Source organism: Micropterus dolomieu, linkage group LG01 (assembly GCF_021292245.1).
Source record: "Micropterus dolomieu isolate WLL.071019.BEF.003 ecotype Adirondacks linkage group LG01, ASM2129224v1, whole genome shotgun sequence".
Taxonomy (NCBI): domain Eukaryota; kingdom Metazoa; phylum Chordata; class Actinopteri; order Centrarchiformes; family Centrarchidae; genus Micropterus; species Micropterus dolomieu.
In genome coordinates, this window is record NC_060150.1 from 47,845,644 (window position 1) to 47,853,020 (window position 7,377).

Sequence of the window (7,377 nt, forward strand, 5' to 3'; positions counted from 1 at the left end):
AGTTCAGGTCCCAACATGTGAAACGGTTTACTGAGATCATGAGAACTCACATACGCTCGAACATACATCAGTGCAGGGGCCTCTGGGTGGTGTCGAGGGCCCCGTTGATACCTCCAGGGTACAGTAAATTTCCATTTCCTCTTTGATTACTTCCAGAAGTCCAAACCAGCAGCAGCAGCACGAGAGAAACCTCGAGGTTCAAACCAGGTTTCACGTTTTCACCTGACGACATGATGACACGTATGACGTTCGTGATAAGTGGTAGTTTTTAGATCTTTGGGGTCGGGCCCCCTCTAATGGGGTAGCGATCAAGGTACTGTAGTAACTGTACTGTATGTCTAAACCAGACCACATTCATTTTTCTTGCGTCTTTGTCTTGTTATCTATTGCGCAGGGTACATCTTCTTTCTTCGAGTACCACATTCAATACACCTACACATATATTTAAACAAACATAGTGAAAGTGTTTACTGTGTAAAAAAAAAAAAAAAGTGTATCAGAACTGCATTATATACTATTTATTTATGAAAACATTTACATTTTTATAGTTTATATAATTTATTTATAGTAGTTGTACAGTTTTACATTGTTTAAAGTATGCTATATAGTATATTTAGTGTGTTCACAATACTTTTATAAAGTATTCTTTATGTTTTCACAACATTATGTTCAAAGTGTATTTACAGTTTATTTGTATACTGTGTGTGTATATAATGGTCATATATATATGACCATTTTCTCTCTCTCTTTCTTGTCATTCACCATCTTGTGCAGAGTTTTGCGTGCACGCCGTGCTGCCGACAGCTGCCTGCACATCGCGGTCCCTCGCGGGTCTATTTCAAGTAGCCGCCTATTTAAAAACAATAAAATATGCTTTGCGTGGTTCATCAATGATAAATTATTAAAGTCCCGCAACGGCACAACACCAGTGAAGCTGGAGCTCCATCTTTTCAGCAAGTGTTCTTCTTCTGCCCCTAGGCTTCACCATAGACTGTATCAACGCTACGCCTACACATGCACACTGACGACCCAGGGTTACGGTTACAAGTTTGGATTTATTCACGCACTTTAAAAACATTTATTGAAAGTTTTATTATTTTACATGTTTATTTACAGCATTAAACATTGAAATGTATATTGTAACAGGCTGTATATTAACTTATTGGGAGAAAACTGGTAGTTCTCTGTAAAATCAGACGTTGAGCACCCCCATATCGCCAAGATGGCGTGATCCTTGTTTCACTGCAAAGCTTCGACTGTGAGATTGACGAATCAGGCCCCGCCCATTGAAGCATCGAATCTTATATATTCAGGTCAGCCCTTATATATACAGTATATAAAGAGAGAGAGAGACATACTTTCATACTGTATGTTTAATTTTAGTTTACTGCATGCTTGGAACACGTATTTTGTACAAATGTGTAAAATCACTTTTGCACACCTCATCTGTGAAAACTCGTCGCTACAAGCAACACACACACACAAAGTCAGGAGACTTACCCCAACCATAACCACTACTTGCCTAACCCTCACCCTGAACCTTCAACCAAGTCTGCACGCTAAAATGTAGTGATTTACGTTTGAGGCATTTTGTCCCCATAAGGAAGGTGAGTCCCCACAATGTGACTGTGTAAACAGATTTATGTCCCCACAACATTAGGATTACAACACACACACACACACACACACATACATATGTGAGGTTCTGCCTGCAGGTCGTCTTTGAAGCTGCTGTTCTGTCATCAGAGAAGCAACATCTGCAGCCAGATGGCAGGAAACTCTGTGTGTGTGTGTGTGTGTGTGTGTGTGTGTGTGTGTGTGGATGAGGAAACAGGGCTTTTCTAGGACGTTGTCGTCAGCCTGCTCAGACATGTGAAGATGTGTGGCAGCGACATTAAAGTAAAACTTCACCTCAAATCTCACCTGTAAGTATCAAAAATTCAGAGTGAAAGAGTTCAAATTATGAAAACATCCTCAGAAACTCAGAAGATTTAGCCGTTAGTGTCGCACACGTTTAACACAGGTATTTTAATGCTAAATGACCAAACATTTGTTTTTCTATAGTTTAACATTTGACCTGTGGAGAACGGAGAACATCTACACATCAGGGACTTCTCCAGGACTTCAGCTGCTTTGCTCGAGGTGATCATTTAGCTATTTTGTCTGTATTACTTTACTTTTTTTCTTAATAATAGAGGATGAAACCAAACAGCAACATGGAGGAAATACAACTTAAATCTGTAGAGAAAGGCCGCTGTGAAAGCTCCGACCTCGCTGTCTTATCAATATTAAATCAAGTTGTAATGTCTCACTGCTCGGCCTCTCTCTCTCTCCTCTTCATCACGGCTCAGACAGTTTATTGCTCCCTGTTCGGACTTAACACAGTGTGAAATTAGTTTCTAAAGAACAGAACCGACGTGCCGTTTTATCACCTTTTTATCTCGTGTTGTTTAATTGAACTGGAGCAGCGCAGCAGAGCTCAAACTGTGAGTCATAACGAAGGCAGTCACGGCTTCTCGTGAATCCCGTCATTTCCATTCACCTCCACTGTATCAAGGCTCGCATCCAGACACTTGCATCTCGAAAACCTGGACACGTAAAACCAAAAGTATCTGCATGGACAGACGCCGTGACAGAACATCTGTAACCTTTAAACAGGACTGGGCCGGTCGGACACACACACACATTTACATACGAGCAGAAAACGAGCACTAAACGTTGTGGCGGCCTCGATAGCGAGCAGCTGAGCGAGTGACTGCGCTTTATTTGACCTTAATGAACAGCAGTGAAGCTTCAGTGTGAGTCCTCTGAGGGGAAGACGTCATTGGTGGACATTTCCACTACAGCACAGTGCTGATGCTTAACTTCAGTAAAAGTACAGCACACTGTAAAAATACTCTGTTACAAGTAAAAATACGTGAGTATAATAAGGACATCATTAATGTAAAGCAGCAGCTCATTTTAAACTAGTGATTATTTTCAATATAATCTTGTTTAGACTGACAGGACAGCTGATTCGGTGGTTGCCCAGCAACATTATAAAAACGCAGCGCTTTGCTCTTTTCCAAATTCAACCAAAAAAAGCTATACTGAACCTGCAAAGTGCTTTCTGTCTGTTCGGGGCCTTATTCTTCTTTGGCGTTAGCGGTTGGCATTACAGTTATTATATTATTATATTTACCGTGTCCACCCAAAGTGATTCCATTCACAGCTGTAGTCCGTCTAGTTGTTTTTAAGTTGTTTTTTTCCTAGTTTTGTGTAAGAACCACTGGACTAATTGATTAATCGACTAATTGTTTCAGCTGTGCTTGTAAAAATCATTTGTGGAGTTTAGTTCAAAACATCATATTTTATAAACTCTCCACATGTTTTAATTCGTAAAGTAACTAAAGCTGTTCGATTAATGTAGAAGTAGAAAGTTGCCTGAAAAGAAAAAACTCAAGTACCTTGAAGCTGTACTTCAGTACAGTACCTGATTAAATGTGTGTGCGGCGGCGGGGCGGGTCAGCTAAACCCCAGACAGGAGACCGCCATGTGTGTCTTGTTTCAAAGCGACATTGTTCTGTGACCCGCGATCGCTCCCTGACCTTTACCAGGTGGCTATCATTGTAACTATGACAACAAAGCTCCCCTAACTTGAATGAGGTAGTAGTTTTACCCCAAACCGTGATGTTTTCTTCAAATCTAAAGTAGTTTTTGTGCCTGAACCCTTAAACAGATTCATCTTCCAACAGGGATTTTTAAGGCACAAACTAAGGACGTCGTCCTGCTGCTAAAGGCTCAGGCGGGCAGTTACGAGAACAACGCAGGACTATTATCAGATTATATGTTGACTACAGGTGTCAGTCATCATGTGTTCAGACAGTTTATTTGTCCAGGTTTTTTGTTTCCTCCTCTGCTGTCAGTCTGTCCACTTTTTCTCTCTTGTGAAACTAAACTGAAGTGATTTAATGTGTATTTAAGAGTTAGGTGTGGCTCCTCTCTGGGATAATGAAGACCGGCTTCCCTTGGCTCCTCCAGTAGGCTGCTGGAAACTTTAGATATTGAGAAATTAGATGCAGGTGACTTCCAAAACGAGCCAGCGCTGATTTCCAAACCAGGAAAACGTCCCAGTTTGTTTTGGGCCGAACTGGGTCTAGCTTTATTTACCGAAAGCACATTCGGGGTTTGGTGTTTTCTTTGTTCTGGTCTCATTTAAAACCAGAAACATTCACATGAAGAACAGCAACAAACAGAATCAAAAGGCGACACAGTCAACAGTTACAGAAGATATAAATAGATAATAAAGCTGTAAAATCTCCAGGGGGAATGAAAGGCAAACATGCAGCGATTGACAGCTCGTACACTCTGACACTGTGAATAAACCCTGAGGGCTGAGATTAAACCGCCTGGTTACCTCGTCTCATCGCAGCAACACCCGTGACAGGATGAACAAACCCACACTTACCAACACGACCAGATATTTATCTCCACTTACAGAACAGAGCAGAGGCGGCACGGCTTTGATTAATCCGACTTACTGGCTGAAAGAAGACATTAATTAACACACATCAAAGAAACACGATCTCATGCTAAAGAAGAATTATTGACCTGGAAGCTAATGAGCTTCTTTTGGCACACGGGAAGAATTCCTGCGGCGGCGGCTGAACGTGTCTCCTCCTGCATGACGGGGCGCGAGTTTGTACTGGAAAGAGTATTCTGTTAAGTGTTCAGATATTCACTCCTGTTCCATTTGGGCCTCATATAATGTGACTAAATCTGCACTGTGTCGGCACTAAAAATGTACAAAAAGCAGAAAAGGCCTCGATCGGCGACGCGACAGCAGGTGTTTGACAGCTGACGTTAAACGCTCGGTTTGGTAATTCAGTGTGGATTAGATGGTTATCAGCCGGAGCTCACTCTGCCGCCACGGTGAGGGACACTTTAACCACCTCTGTGTTTGTACTCGGAGATCAGCTGATGATCTGTGACGCCACTTTAACAGCACTGTAAAAGTGCTCCGGGCCGTCTGTGCGTCTCTGCACTGTAAGAAATGTCCAAGTCATCCTTTTAAACTTCTGCTCAGTGTCTCACTGAGGTTGTGTTCAGGCCGACGTTAACACTTTACTCCTGATGTACTGACCACTGTGTTGAAAACCAACCTGTTCTCACTCCCAGCATGGTCAAGAGCCGATGCAGGCAGTTTGTAACGCACTGGACAGCCCCTTAGCGTCATAGTTCAGCGCACTGAGGGAAAGCCGGTAGCCGTCACCTTTGGACGGTTGGATTCCCACTGCGACACCGCCATTGTGTCCCTGAGCAAGACACTTAACCTTTAGTTGCTGTAAGTCGCTTTAGATAAAAGCGTCAGCTAAAAGAATAAATGTAAAGGTAGGTGTTTAACAGAAAAGTCCATGTAAGGAGATGGCTGGGATGGACGGTGGGCCAGAAGCCGGACTTTAACCCAGGAGGCCGGTGTTTGTTTCCCGTGTGAAATAAAAAGTCAACACTGACTGTTTTAATTCATTGCACAAGTTACACAAGTTAACACAAGTAACGTTAACCCAAACCATGATGGTTTCCTCAAACTAACCAAATAGTTTGGGTGCTTAAATCTAACCGAATTGCAACATTTCACAACATCAACCACTAGTTTTATTTTGAAAATCTAACCGGATGTTGCATATTTATTGTTGCTAACTTGATCGCAGAGCTGTATACCCAGGGTGTTAAAAACTGACGCCAAGCGGTCTCGACCAAGCGCCCATGTGTGACGAGTGAGAACGTGTTGGAAAAACACAGGATCGCACTGCAAATTAGTTGAATGTTGCTCAATGGTCAAATCTATCTCCACGCAAGAAGCTTGAAACCCACAGATTTCCAACTCTTTAGAAATTCTTTCTTCGTGAAGTGTCTGCACGGGGAACATATGCTCAAGGTTAGACTCCGGAAAATGCCTGTAAAAAAAAAAAAAACATTAAATGCAGATGAACTCTCGTCTTCTGCAAGTGGTCCAAGGAAGGAGAAGCGGTGAACCGCCGACAGGGTCGTGGACGGCCGAGGATCATTGATGCTACTGTAGGTCCAACCGCTGAAAAAGTTGATGCTGGTTCTGATAGAAAGGGTTTTGAGAGAGACCTGCATTAAGACCAGCAGGTGGTCGCGTCAGAACACAGGGTGACCTGGTGAATGAGTGGCAACGTGATCCAGCAGCGCTCTGCATTCACCAATCAAATTCGTGCGAGCGCTCAGTCCTAATAGATTAGCTTGTAATTTAGTCTCAACCGAGGTTATAAGCACAGCTGTCCAGCGTCTGCACAACTATGCAGGTTGTGGATAAGCATCAGGAAATAGACGAATGAGCTTCACCATCGTGGAGACGGAGGATTAAATGATAGTCGCTGTGATAACTTTCTCTAAGTGTGAACAGCTGTGGAGTGTTTTTGGTGTCTGATAAGCCATGAAACTCGTCGGTGAAGCAACTGCGTGTTGGCAGCAGAAACACATCATGAGGTAAATGTTGGAGGACTTTCAGACTACAGTGTTCTCGCTCAAATGCACAGTGCTCATGATAACTGTGTTGTCAGCTCTCTGTGGTGTTTCATATCAACAGAAACAGATCGTATAGTTTTTATAAGAGACACAGAGTTTCTGTTTCACAGGAGAGTCACTCATCTGAATGTGAGAGCTTTCTTTTTTCTTTTTTTTTTGCAGTGTGCATTGTTAAGGAAAAGAAAACAGTGGAAAGATGCCAGGCCGGGTTCTGTGGAAGATTTCCAGGTAAGTCATTACCATAAAACTGATGTGGTGACACCAGTTTGTCTGTTGCTCTGTCTCAGTTTCTTTCTTCAAACAGTCTGAGTGGAGTTAATTCACCTCGGGGACACATCAGGACCTCACATTTCTGCACCAGTAAAATGAGGCCTCAGCAGAGTTAGTTTATTTCTTCGTCTTTTTATTAGGAATTCTGCATTTGAAAGCCTTCAGATGAGGCCCCGGGTTGTATATCCTTTCACCACCGTCGTATCAGTCCTGAGGCCCACAGAGGGTTGGTCTCGTGTCAAACTGAGGGCATTGTTCAGACTCACATTTAAATACCTTTTTATATCCACCATGTTATAAATAGAAGCTTTAGTTTATATTTTGAGCTCTCAATCCAGATGGACGGAGGTTGTGTCCGACATGTTGTGTCTACCTTCAGTCTCCTGCTGCTTCCTCAGCTCGGGTTTCATTTTGAGTTCTGCAGAAACACTGAAACTTGATCAGCTCAGAGGCCGGCGTCTGGAGGAGGAGAGGAGGAGGAGGAGGAGGAGGAGGAGGAGGAGGAGGAGGAGGAGGTATAGATGCATATCGCTGCTGTTGGAGGAAAACCTCAGACCTTCCTTCCTTACGCCGGTG